The following is a 14,960-nucleotide window of genomic DNA, read 5'->3' on the forward strand; positions in this document are numbered from 1 at the left end:
GGTGAGTAAATGTTCCCCCCTCTTCTCCAGGTGGATTTTTGGGTGGATGCAGGCCCCTCCCTGGGATGGTCAGACCCTCACAATCCTGGGTTCCCCTCTGTCCTGTCACACACCCCCCTCTGTTACCTGCCTCCCCAAATGCTGGGGGCTGTTGGGCCTACTCCCTGGGGCTGAGACCATGTTTCCAGGCCGAATGGGGGGTTGGGGGTGCGGCGGCGGATGAACGATCATGCGGAGGGGGGGGTTTCGGTCTGTACCTCCAGGGCCCACCTGCTGATCGATCCCGCTTTGGAGTCTGGGGGGTCCCCCTGAGGGTCCTCGTCCGCTCTGCAGGCCGCCATTTTCTTGTAGCTACATGTGCTGATGAGATCGGCGGCCATCTTGGTACACCCGGCACAGCCATTTTGAGGTGGATTCTTCTGCTAGGAATCTGTAAGAGAGTTCCTGGAGGTGTTTTTCTGTGGGTGGAGCCTCTCCCTATACCCTGGGCAGTTTCTCAGCTCATTTCCCTTTGGATCAAGCTTGCTACTGGCACGTGCAGACATTCTGGGGCCTTCTGCTTCATCTTGGTACAGTGAGCCTGGGGGTCTCCAGTGTGATTGCCTGACCTTCGGGGGGGGGGGGGGGGGGGGCCCTGCAGCGCAGTGGGACTTTTTAAAAAAAATAAATACATTTTCTGTCACTTTTTCAGCTTTTTCTGATGGGTTCCCCTGGTGCAACATGGACCCTACAGATCATGTGTCCCTACCTGACCCCCTCGGGGAGGCCGCAGGGCCCTCCGGATCCCAGTTGTCTACGGATGCAATTTTGGCGGTCCTGGAAGCGTTTGTGTCCCAGGTGGAGGTGGTCTTTAAAGGGCGAGGTGCTAAAAAAAAAAATGCCCTCTGCCTACCCCTGCCTCATCTGATGCCTCAGGTTCTGAGTCTGATTCAGCCACTGCAGAGGTGAATTTTCCTGCCGGGTCTGCTACCTTGCGCCCTGTCTCCTCTGACAGTGAGGATGACATTTCTACCTCCGCTGCCGCGCAATATAAGGCGCTGGTGGACGCACGAGTTGTTTCTGTGCGTGAGACCCTGAAATGGAGGATGCAGCTACCTCTGCGACTGGGGTTCAGGTTACATTTGGCACTCACAAGCCATCCAGAGCGTCAAAGGTTTTTTCCTCTTGCTCCAAAAAGAATGGGACTGCCCAAAAGCGTTCTCCTGGGGTGCTTAAGCGGATTGCTAGATGCTATGCTTTTGAGGAGTCCCTTACAAAGAGGTGGACTCTGCCACCTACAGTGGACCCTCTGGTCTCAAGACTGAATAAGGCTATGGTTATCCCAGTGGAGGATTCCCCGTCCTTTAAGGATCCGGAGGATAGGAAGGCGGAAGCTGTGGCTCCCTCGTGGAGTCTGCACTGCGACCGGTACTTACGGTTGCCCTTGTCACGCATACGTTGACTGAATGGGCTAAGTTACTATGCCGTGACCTGGAGGGGAAACGGGTTCCCCCTGACTTCGAGGAGATGTTGGACCAGCTGGTGCAGGAGCTGCAATTTGTTAGCGATGCTGCTCTGGACACTGCTCCCATATTAGGCCGACTGTCAGTTTTAGCAGTGGTACTTCGATGTATACTTTGGCTGAAGTGCAGGTCTGCGGATCAGACTTCAAAGAAGGCCTTGACTGATCTACCTTTTCAAGGAGATTGCCTGTTTGGAGCTACCCTGGATGACGTCATTAAGGGGCTCACAGGGGGGAAGAGTAACTTTCTTTCACATGCTAACAAGGGCAAGAACCCTCAGTGCAGACGAGGTCCCTCCTTCTCCGCACACAAACATTTTTTTCGTTCCTCAGGGTCAGTCGATAAGGCTCCCTCGGACGGGTCCAAGTGACCCTGGTCTGGCTAACAAAAGTCTGGTTTCTCCAGGCCTGCGGACAAGACCTCCTTGGCCTGAGATTGCGCCATCACCTGTATCTTGGGTGGGGGGACATTTTGCCGGTTCCCGGCCCTGTGGCTATCCGAGATACCAGACAAATGGGTTCGAGAGATCATACGGGCCGGTTACAAGATCGAGTTTCGCTTACTGGCGCTCTCTGGGGCAGTTCAGGACCTGGTGCAACAGGGGGTAATAGTTCCAGTTCCGTGTGTGGAACGTTTTCAGATCTTTTATTAAAACCTGTTCCCGGTTCCCAGGAAGGTAGACAAGGGGCGTCCAATCCTGGACCTGAAAGTACACTAAATTGCTTTGTGCGAGTTCAAGAGTTCAAAATGGAATCGGTTCGAACGGTGGTGGCCTCCCTACATCAGGCAGATTTCCTGGCCTCCATAGACCTCAAAGATGCCTGCCTTCACATCCCACACCAACGGTTTCTCCGTTTTGCCATGGGAGAGGATCATTATCAGTTTGTAGCGTTGCCCTTTGGTCTCGCCTCTTCTCCTCGGGTCTTCACAAGGTGTTGGCCCCAATCCTGGCACTGCTGCAGAAGCAGGGGATATCGGTCCTGGGTTACCTGGACAAACTGCTTCTCTGTGCGAAGTCTCCTACGGTGCTGGAAACAAATTTGGCAAACACCATGAAAACTCTGGAGGAGTTCGGGTGGATTTTCAACCTTCAGAAGTCCTCTTTGGTCCCTTCCATGAGACTGGATTACCTTGGCCAGACTTTAGACTCATCCTCAATCAGGGTGCTTCTTCCTCAGGCAAAACTCCAAGAACTCCAGACTGGGGTTCAGCGGTTGCTGACCAGCAAATGGTCGTCCCTTCGGACCTGAATGAGAGTTCTGGGATAGATTGTGTCGTCCTTCCAGGCAGTCCCTTTCGCTCAATTTCACAAGAGGATCCTCTAGAAGTTAATTCTCAATTGGAACAAGAATCTAAATTCCCCGGACATTCATATCCAGCTGAGCCAGGCGACCAAGGAGTCCCTGATCTGGTGGCTTTGGTCCCTGATGCTCAAGCAAGGGAAATCCTTTCTCCCTATATATTGGACAATTGTTACCAAGGATGCAGGTCTGTCTGGATCGAGGGGGGCAGTTCTCGGCAGGTTGTCTGATCAAGAAATCTGGTCCCTGGAAGAATCCAGGTTACCGATCAATGTTTTGACAATGCCATGGCCGTGGCTTATGCCAATCATCAAGGGGGGACCAAAAGTGCCCTTGCGGACTTGGAAGTGGTAGGCATCCTTCGTTGGGCGGAATGCTTTGTTCCAGCTCCCTCCGCTGTTCACATTCCAGGAGTGGAAAATTGGCAGACAGATTACCTCAGTCGACAAGCCTTAAATGTAGGGAATGGTCCCTCCATCCGGAGGTGTTCCAGCAGTTGTGCCTTTGTTGGGGCACTCCAGATGTAGAAAGTCCCTGACCCTTTCCAGAACCGCAGAGGCACAAAAATGCATTGATGTGAATGTGTTCCATAGAAACTCATGTTAAAAAAAATAAATAAAATGACCTGCATTTCTGAAAAACGCATTGGTTTGAATGGAGCCTAAATCCACCTCTCCTTGTTTTTGCTAATTTTTCCTCTATAGCTAGTAAGTAACAACTATTAGGCTATAAGATTCTGACTGTGGTATATGGTGCTGATGTATATTTTTTTAATTCTTAAGAATTACAAAAATATATGTATATAGCCTTACACCTCCTGGTGTATATTGGTGGCATTGATGACACACTTCTACATATTTTTGGATGTGTAGCAAGGCAGGCCCTAATATTTGATTTAGAAGAGTATATTCAGCGCTGAACTCAAAAATAAATGAAATGAGATTGCTGGCTGAACACTAAAGGACAATCACATAAAAGTGCAGCGCAATCATATCAAATACCGCAAGAAATTCCACAAACTAAATGGAAAGCTATATAGGCACCAGTCCATATATATATATATATATATATATATATATATATATATATATATAAAGAAAACAGAGCTTGATAAAGAGAGCAGATTTTAGTTAATATAGATTGCAGTCAGGTGTATGAAGGATTCCTCAGTGTATAGATATAACAAGGGACAGAGTGCTGATATCCATGCATACAGTGGGTACGGAAAGTATTCAGACCCCCTTAATTTTTCACTCTTTGTTATATTGCAGCCATTTGCTAAAATCATTTAAGTTCATTCTTCTTCCTCATGAATGTACACATAGCACCCCATACTGACAGAAAAACACAGAATTGTTGACATTGTTGCAGATTTATTAAAAAAGAAAAACTGAAATATCACATGGTCCTAAGTATTCAGACCCTTTGCTGTGACACTCATATATTTAACTCAGGTGCTTTCCATTTCTTCTGATCATCCTTGAGATGGTTCTACACCTTCATTTGAGTCCAGCTGTGTTTGATTATACTGATTGGACTTGATTAGGAAAGCCACACACCTGTCTATATAAGACCTTCCAGATCACAATGCATGTCAGAGCAAATGAGAATCATGAGGTCAAAGGAACTGCCTGAAGAGCTCAGAGACAGAATTGTGGCAAGGCACAGATCTGGCCAAGGTTACAAAAAGATTTCTGCTGCACTTAAGGTTCCTAAGAGCACAGTGGCCTCCATAATCCTCAAATGGAAGACATTTGGGACGACCAGAACCCTTCCTAGAGCTGGCCGTCCGGCCAAACTGAGCTATCGGGGGAGAAGAGCCTTGGGGAGAGAGGTAAAGAAGAACCCAAAGATCACTGTGGCTGAGCTCCAGAGATGCAGTCAGGAGATGGGAGAAAGTTGTAGAAAGTCAACCATCACTGCAGCCCTCCACCAGTCGGGGCTTTATGGCAGAGTGGCCCGACGGAAGCCTCTCCTCAGTGTAAGACACATGAAAGCCCGCATGGAGTTTGCTAAAAAAAACACCTGAAGGACTCCAAGATGGTGAGAAATAAGATTCTCTGGTCTGATGAGACCAAAATAGAACTTTTTGGCCTTAATTCTAAGCGGTATGTGTGGAGAAAACCAGGCACTGCTCATCACCTGTCCAATACAGTCCCAACAGTGAAGCATGGTGGTGGCAGCATCATGCTGTGGGGGTGTTTTTCAGCTGCAGGGACAGGACGACTGGTTGCAATCGAGAAAAAGATGAATGCGGCCAAGTACAGGGATATCCTGGACAAAAACCTTCTCCAGAGTGCTCTGGACCTCAGACTGGGCCGAAGGTTTACCTTCCAACAAGACAATGACCCTAAGCACACAGCTAAAATAACGAAGGAGTGGCTTCACAACAACTCCGTGACTGTTCTTGAATGGCCCAGCCAGAGCCCTGACTTAAACCCAATTGAGAATCTCTGGAGAGACCTAAAAATGGCTGTCCACAAACGTTTACCATCCAACCTGACAGAACTGGAGAGGATCTGCAAGGAGGAATGGCAGAGGATCCCCAAATCCAAGTGTGAAAGACTTGTTGCATCTTTCCCAAAAAGACTCCTGGCTGTATTAGATCAAAAGGGGGCTTCTACTAAATACTGAGCAAAGGGTCTGAATACTTAGGACCACGTGATATTTCAATTTTTTCTTTTTTAATAAATCTGCAACAATGTCAACAATTCTGTGTTTTTCAGTCAGTATGGGGAGCTGTGTGTACATTCATGAGGAAGAAGAATGAACTTAAATGATTTTAGCAAATGGCTGCAATATAACAAAGAGTGAAAAATTTAAGGGGGTCTGAATACTTTCCGTACCCACTGTATGACTTCTATAGTGCTCCTATGATCCCATCACCAAAGCATTTTCTGCCTCTCACCCCCAGACCCTGCAGGGTCAGACAGCATATATGAAATGAAATAGCTCCAGTCTTCATCTAATCTAGATGGCTATTCCAGACCTCTTCTGCAATACATACATGTAGGGGAAGGAAGCAAAGATCTAGTGCTCTCCGTAAAATGTAAGTTTTTAAAAAGTCAAAAGCAGTTGCACTTACATTGAAAAAATATGCGAAAAGCAAACAGGGTGTACAGTTGCAACACTGGTGTACCAAGATGGCCGTAGATCATGTGACCCTGTCTGGATCTGGAGGTGGAAGGCAGAAAATGCTTTGGTGATGGGAGCATAGGAGCACTATAGAAGTCATCATATGCATGGATATCAGCACTCTGTCCCTTGTTATATCTATACACAGGAATCCTTCATACACCTGACTGCAATCTATATTGACTGAAATCTGCTCTCTTTATCAAGCTCTGTTTCTATATATATATATATATATGGACTGGCGCCTAAATATCTTATAGTGTTCCATTTAGTTTGTGGAATTTATCGCAGTATTTGATATGATTGAGCTGCACTTGTGTTTTTGATCTTGTTAGAGGCCCTACTTTTTGCAATTTTCATTCCTTCAACCACGGGTTGAAGGGAAAAAAATCATTTGATTTCCCTCATCAACACAGTCATTGTTGATGGGGGAAATCCCTGCTGCTGTGCTATTGAATTCAGACAGCAAGTGGTTTCCTAGCCATCAGAATACAGTGATCAGTGATCGTACGAGGAAAAACGGACAGGCTCATTGTACTGAAGTTTATTTGATAGATCAACTTCGGTACAACAAGCCTGCCCATGAATGGGTTGAAATTTCTGCTAAACCGGCTGAATTTTATTCCGTTTATGGCTGGGTTAAGTTAGAGACTGATTGAAAACTGACTAGGACACATTCTGCATTCTTCTGTTACCTGATACATTCACCTCAGCATCTCCTCCTTGCAAAGGGAGAGAAAAATAAATGCATTATACTTTTACATCAGAAATTGCCTTGTACAGATGTTCAGGTGATAATGTACCACATGTTCCATGAAGCAACCAGTGTCAGTACAATATAAAAAATTTTATTCTACAAAGATAATAGGGCATCTGTTTAATTTAAAATATTGTCATCATCAAGCATACACACAAATAGTAATACACAGGCTTTCTGCTCTCATAAAGAACCCGCAGGCTGCCTAGGTAGGGCATTGCAAAAAAAAGGGAAAGAGGAAAAAAAGCAGACAATCAGATGTTTCCCTTTGTGTCAGAAGCGTGCAAGGTGCATTCTGAGTGTTTTAGGTAACCATGCCTTTGGTACGCTTCTTTGAATGCTGGAATTTAATGTGTATCAAATATTTAGTAATATTGTCTTGAATGTCAAAACTGAAAAAACTACATTGCTGCTGAGTGTTTAAGTGACATGCTACATATGGTCCAGACACCTGGTTTAACCTACCTCTGGACACAGTTCACTCTCAAGAGCTGAATATATCATTGGCCTCCTTTCCGCACATGCACCGTCCCCTATCAGGATGTAGGTTGTGGGAGCTACATAATTTAAAGCTAGGAATTGCGTGACAGGTCTCTGAGGCAGGTTCCACCTATATGTAGGAACATTTGAGCATTTGCATTGCATATGGATCATAACAGGCGTTTGGAGCCAAATGGTACATTGGCCCCTCCATCAACATGTTGTTCTTTCATCACTTCTCAGCTGTTTGTAGTTGCCAGCTCATCCCCCAGTGGTAGCAAGTCTAATAGGGCAGGACAAGGGAGGCTGAACTCTTTCCCACAGTACAACGACTGTATTGAACATCCCCCAAAAAACAATCTTTCGCTTTCGTTCATTGACTGACACAGCTCCTGATTCTTCTTAACCATTGTGTTATACTGCCCCCTACATGAGTAGGATACTAGGCAGGAAAAGGCTTGACTACGCCTATGGGCAGTCCTAGGGGGTATACACCCAATCCCAGCTATAGGCACTCAGTTTTTTTTCTGCCTCGTCAGGAGTAAGGACCTAGTTCCTAGCTGGAATTGTCAATACGTTTCGCATACGTCACGTATGCGAAACGCATTGATGTAAGCTGCACAGAGGGCTTCGCATTCCAACATGCATTCCACTGGCCACACCAGCTAGTTCCGCTACACGCTAAAGCGTATTGTGAAGGAGCAATGGCGAATGCAGACATGCGACCATGGTAAACTGCTTTTATCTCAAGTACGCCTGACTTTGCATAGCATTCATCCACTATCCGAACAGGATCTGGACTTCTAGGAAGAAGGTGGAGATCGATCATACTGGGTGACCAGGAGTGGTGACAGCCTCCGGGACCCCTGTTTACTCCCTTTCTTTCATCATCACCGCTCTTTGACAACTCTTTTTAATGGACTGAGTTCACACAGTGGCACAAATGCCTGTAAACTAGTCCAGTTTCCTCACAAGCCTGTACTCATGGAATCATGTAGGCTGGCTAGTATGTACACTGGAAGGAGTTTCTTGATTTGCTTAGGCGGACTGTTAATCGGATTTACCAGTAGTGTGGTAACCAACATCAGAATGATTGCTATAGCAGATTACCTCTAAAGGAGGTTACCAGTCTGCACTTTTATTCAATGTACTTAGGACCCACTGGATGCTGCTTTATCACAGGAAATTGTTCTTTATGAAATTGAGGAATCAGGTTCCAATCTTAGGGTAAACCCTGACATGGAATCCTTGACATGATCCTCTATCCAAGACATCATAAGGGTATTAGGTTGTGCACCGCTGCAATGTATTTAGGAGGGTGTGGGGTCCGTCTGAATGTGCCATAGTGACAATGTTGTTTGTGTGGTTTTTATAATTGGGTGTCTAGGGGGTTCTATTTTTCTAATTTTGATATGTGATTCGATTTTTTATTCTTAATAAAGTGAATTTTTGCATCTGGTACCGTTGTTGGTTCTCCCTTACAACTATTTGACTATATAAAAATGGTAAAAAGGCGCTGGTATCCCTGAATAAAAAATAGATATCAATGGTGCACCAATTTTCTGAAAATTATATAAATGTGTAAAATACAAATATCTGTGACCAATTAATTAATGTTATAAAATTAAAAAATGAATATAAGGTGCAATGCCTGGTGTTTGTCTGTGACAAGGAATAAATTAAGGTAAATAGTAACTTATTCTTAAAAAATGGTAAAAAATATGTAGGTTAAATTTTATAACCACTAATCATATATACCATCATAAACCTTTTTGTAAAGTGCTAGTGCCACAGAATATATTGTGCAAACCCAATAAGGTGCTAAAAGGTGCAATAAAGAACCAATAAAGTGCTAGTGATCACTTAATAAACTACTAATTAGAAAATGTATGTGAATAAAAACGCATATACAAAATAATGTATGAATTAAATTGGAAATTGGTTCCACATATATAAAATAAGGTGCATTTCTAAGGTGCACCTTAATAAACTTCTAATTAAAAAACGTATGTGAAAAAACGCATATACAAAATAATGTATGAATTAAATTGGAAATTGGTTCCACATATACAAAATAAGGTGCATTTCTATTTTTTTTATTATAAACGTTTATTGAAAAGTATACTCAAGTACAAAAAGAAGAACATTTGTAACATTGGTATAAAAGTGCATCATCAATACAACTTTTCAAGTAATAGACATCAGATAAAACATATAAGGTGCATTTCTAAGGTGCTCAAAGGGTTGAAGCAGTGATCCAACAAAGACAGTTCGTGCAAGGTAGTGAATGATATTGCTTGAATATCAGGTGCTCCAGTGTATAAAGATGATAATCTTTGCCTCTTACCGGATACAGGTGGGTCACACAGACCCCACAAGCCTGTGATCCCTTTATCCTTTGGTGGATCAAACCATAGGAACACCTCCTCTCCTCTTGGATATTAGTTGAATGGCTCCAAAAAGATAATTAGCTACTTCTCCTCACTCCTCCAAATAATTACCTCTCACAGGTGTTTTTTAAAGCCCATGTGCAGGGAGACAAATAGAAAGCCAAAAATAGTGTAATACTGCAACTTTATTAACAAATATGCATCTAGTTAAAAAGTGGCTGCTTACTATTAGTTGTGCCCACCCGGCACAGGGCAATAGGCATTGGTTGCTATAGGTCGCTGGATGGGGACAGGATCTGCAGACTCCTGCTGTTTATCCCTCTGTGTTGCTCCCTGTAGCGTGCAGCGGTGCCAATAGGCGATCCGATCTGTGTACCAGTGCCTGTGGTTAGGAGGTAGCTTCTTCCTCTTTACTTCCGGGTTATTCCGCCTGACGACGCTAGGAGAGCGAAATGCATTGTGGTCTCTGAAATAACCCGGAAGAAAAGAGGAAGAAGCTACCTCCTAACCACAGGCACGCTACAGGGAGCAACACAGAGGGATAAACAGCAGGAGTCGGGAGGGAACAGAGAGAGCACCAAGACCGGCGAGGTCAGACTGCCCAATGAGAACCCTCTCATGGAGCACAGTGGGGAGACTCCCCAGTCTCAATGACCACACCTGGGAGACATGACAGCCCAGCTGAAAATCATGGCCCTGCTGTTAGGCAGCTAAGGCCCACTATACTTTGCCTAGCACCTACTTTGAATGGTGCTACACTTGAGAAAAAAAAGAAAAAACTAAGCATTACAATTACTTTAAAGTAATGATTGTGGTTCCTGGGAAGGCAGTTTTTATGCCCCAGAGGATCTCCACAGTCTCTTTGGCTTGTAACATAATATAACAAAACTAAAAAATGAAGCACCACACCACTGTTAAGAGGTCCAGATACAACTTTATTCCAATAAAAGCCAGGGGAACAATCCAAAAAGTAGCCAACGATTTCAGGGGTCCAACAAGCTTTTCCACAACATGTGAATAGACTAGAAGTGAATTGGACCGTCAATGGGATTTTTTTCCCAGTGTAATTGAAAGCACAGGATTTATAAATATAGTGTACTGTAACAAAACTCATAAAATACCCAAAATAATAATGAACCACACAATAAATAGTAATTAATGCCCAAAATATATAAAGACCACAGAAAAACAAACAAAATATGTCCAATCACCACTGTAACAAATGCGAAATCATTCCACCAAGTTGTAGGATTGAATGCTCACTTCCTGCTTTGACCTCTAGATATAAAATGAGGTCAAGTGCACTTTATATCACCCACCCTCTGGGATGATGCGGGTAACTGGAAACTCAAACTCCACTTCACTCTACCTCATACATTGCTCAGGTGAATGGAAGGCATATAAAAGACAAAAGAGGACTAATAGTGCTCTCTGTATATTTTTAACCGCGCAGGAAAAAGATGAAAAACACTTATGCTCCATTCACACTTGTACGACTCCAAAGCTGCGCAGACTTTGGAGTGCAACTTTAGATGGGTTGCGACTTTGATACGACTTTGGCTTTGACTAGTGATAATGCACAACTGTTGCACTGTATAACATTCAGGTATGACTTTCATGCAACGTTTGAGGGTTAACATTGAAGTCTATAACTCTCAAGTTGCATAAAAGTCGGACCAAAGTAGTGCATGAACTACTTTGAAGCCACTGCAACTTAAAGTCACACATATATGAATGATAATCATTGGAAAACATGGGGAACGACTTGTCATGAGACTTTGATGTTCAAAGTTGCATGACAAGTCGCACAAGTGTCAATGGAGCCTTACAGAACAAAAAAGCACTTCATGTGCAATGTACAGCATTTCAAAATAAGAATGTCGGAATTCTTCCATGTACAGATCTCAACACTCAGCAGTAATAAAATGGCCATAGGATGATGCCATGAACTAAGCCCCACTCCTATACATGTTATGCCCAGACTTCATCAGGGCAAATTTAGAGTGTATGTGTAAAGTTATGGTGTCTTCTTGAAGTAGAAATATAACAGAATATATATATATATTTTTTTTTTTTTCTTTTTTTACTGTAGTTGCATTTTATTTACATAACCAGTGTTTGTGGCATAAACAGAATTGTCAGTGTCCTTGCTGACTACATTATTTGAAATCTTGCTACATTACGTAATGGAAAACATTAAAATGCACCTTTGCCTAAGTAGATAAATATCTTTGCACCAGCCCTGATTATAATAAACCTTTTGGATGCTGTTTTGGAGATACCATGTGTGCTGGTGACATACAGTATCTCACAAAAGCGAGTAGACTCTCTCACATTTTTGTAAACATTTTATTACAACTTTTCATGTGACAACACTGAAGAAATTACACTTTGCTACAATGTAAAGTAGTGAGTGTACAGCTTGAAAAACAGTGTAGATTTGCTGTCCCCTCAAAATAACTCAACACAGCCAATAATGTCTAAACCGCTGGCAACAAAAGTGAGTACACCCCTAAGTAAAAAAAAATCCATATTGGGCCCAAAGTGTTAATATTTTGCGTGGCTACCATTATTTTCCAGCACTGCCTTAACCCACTTGGGCATGGAGTGCACCAGAGCTTCACAGGTTGCCACTGGAGTCCTCTTCCACTCCTCCATGACAACATCACAGAGCTGGTGGATGTTGACCTTGCGCTCCTCCACCTTCCGTTTGAGGATGCCTCACAGATGCTCAGTAGGGTTTAGGTCTGGAGACATGCTTGGCCTGTCCATCACTTTTACCCTCAGCTTCTTTAGCAAGGCAGTGGTCATCTTGGAGGTGTGTTTGGGGTCATTATCATGTTGGAATACTGCCCTGCGGCCCAGTCTCCGAGATCATGCTCTGCTTCAGTATGTCACAGTACATGTTGGCATTCATGGATCCCTCAATGAACTGTAGCTCTCCAGTGCCGGCAGGACTCATACCGCCCCAGACCATGACACTCCCACCACTATGCTTGACTGTAGGCAAGATACACTTGTCTTTGTACTCTTCACCTGGTTGCAGCCACACACACTTGACACCATTTGAACCAAATACGTTTATCTTGGTCTCATAAGACCACAGGACATGGTTCCAGTAATCCATGTCCTTAGTCTGCTTGTCTTCAGCAAACTGTTTGCAGGCTTTCTTGTGCATCATCTTTAGAATAGGCTTCCTTCTGGGACGACAGCCATGCAGACCAATTTGATGCAGTGAGCGGCGTTTGGTCTGAGCACTGACAGGCTGACCCCCAACCCCTTCAACCTCTGCAGCAATGCTGGCAGCACTCATACGTCTATTTCCCAAAGACAACCTCTGGATATGACGCTGAGCTTGTGCACTTAACTCCTTTGGTCGACCATGGCGAGGCCTGTTCTGAGTGGAACCTGTCCTGTTAAACCTCTGTATGGTCTTGGCCACCATGTTGCAGCTCAGTTTCAGGGTCTTGCCAATCTTCTTATAGCCTAGGCCATGGGTGCTCAACCTGTGGCTCTCCAGCTGTTGCAGAACTACATATCCCATGAGGCATTGCAAGGCTGACAGGTAGAAGCATGACTTCCAAAGACAGAGGCATGATGGGACTTGTAGTTCCGCAACAGCTAGAGAGCCACAGGTCTAGCACCCATGGCCTAGGCCATCTTTATGTAGAGCAACAATTCTTTTTTTCAGATCCTCATAGTTCTTTGTCATGAGGTGCCATGTTGAACTTCCAGTAACCAGTATGAGTGAGAGCGATAACACCAAATTGAACACACCTGCTCCCCATTCACACCTGAGACCTTAAAACACTAACGAGTCACATGACACCGGAGAGGGAAAATGGCTAATTGGGGCCAATTTGGACATTTTCACTTAGGGGTGTACTCATTTTTGTTGCCAGTGGTGTAGACATTAATGGCTGTGTGTTGAGTTATTTAGGGGATAGCAAATTTACACTGTAATACAAACTGTACACTCACTACTTTACATTGTAGCAAAGTGTCATTTCTTCAGTGTTGTCACATGAAAAGATAATAAAATATTTACAAAAATGTGAGGGGTGTACTCACTTTTGTGAGAGACTGTATATCTTATTCTGTGCTGTATTCCGGTTTCCAGCCGATGGTTACTGCAGCACCAATGTACCTTACAGCCATTTCCAGGAATGTGCGAATTGCTGGGTTCGTACACATTTTCACCAATAAAATTCCATGACTTCAAGTAAATATTCATGACCTAATGTTTCATGAAATGTCTATGTAACTATTGTAATTTAACCAATATTATCAACTATATTCGAATATACTGGAGAAAGAAAAAGATTTGATGGGCGTTCCTGCTTGTAAATAAAGCTTCAGTTCAGGCAGTCATGATGGATAAGGTGCAGCCTGACTGGTATGGATGGCACAGATGCGGCGCTTACATTAAGGGCAGCTCTTTGTTAGGCCGAAGCAACAGTCCCACGAACAGGCAGAAAATAGAGAAAGGCGCCACTCAGTGTAGCAGATGTAAATAATTTTATTGACACATATTAAAAACTTACATGGAGGTAAGCGTTAATCTTTATAGCTCGGCGTCCTTCCGGGTCCGCTGTGTTTCTGTACCTGAGGCTGGCCAGCAGCCGGGAGATGACACTAGGGGAGAACCAATCAGGGGTCTGAAGAAGGAGCGGTTCACGCATGCTCCGAAACCAGTTCCCGCCCCCCCCCCCGCCTCAATCAGACTGAGTCCCCTGATTGGTTCTCCCCTAGTGTCATCTCCAGGCTGCTGGCCAGCCTCAGGGACGGAGACACCGCGGACCCGGAAGGACGCCAAGCTATGAAGATAAACGCTTACCTCCATGTAAGTTTTTAACATGTGTCAATAAAATTATTTACATCTGTTACACAGAGTGGAGCCTTTCTCTCTTTTCTGCATATTCGAATATACAGTGATTGTGGAACAAATTTTCATGACTTTTCCAAAACTTTGTGGGTTAAATTATTATTTTTTTTTTTTTTGTGAAACATTTTATTGAAAATCTTTAAGGCATACAGGTAAAGGTGCATTGAATGCATATACAGTGGAACCTTGGTTTACGAGTATAATTGGTTCCAGCAGCTTGCTTGTAATCCAAAACACTCGTGTATCAAAGCAAGTTTTCCCATAGGAAAGCATTGAAACTCAGATGATTCGTTCCACAAGCATTTAATGTTATAAATAAAAAGATATGCTGTATTATATATAAAGTACATAACTGTACAGTATAAGTATGCCATATCCTCTGTTAGATAACATTATGTGCCCCTGTGTCTGTATTGTATATAACAGCCGATTTATAGTGTATTAGAGCTTGTCTGGCTCTGTGTGACTCATCAGCCCTGCTCTGTTGCTCTCCTCCCCCTCCTCCTCAGA

Source organism: Pelophylax lessonae (genome assembly GCF_965119305.1).
Source record: "Pelophylax lessonae genome assembly, chromosome: 4".
Lineage (NCBI taxonomy): Eukaryota > Metazoa > Chordata > Amphibia > Anura > Ranidae > Pelophylax > Pelophylax lessonae.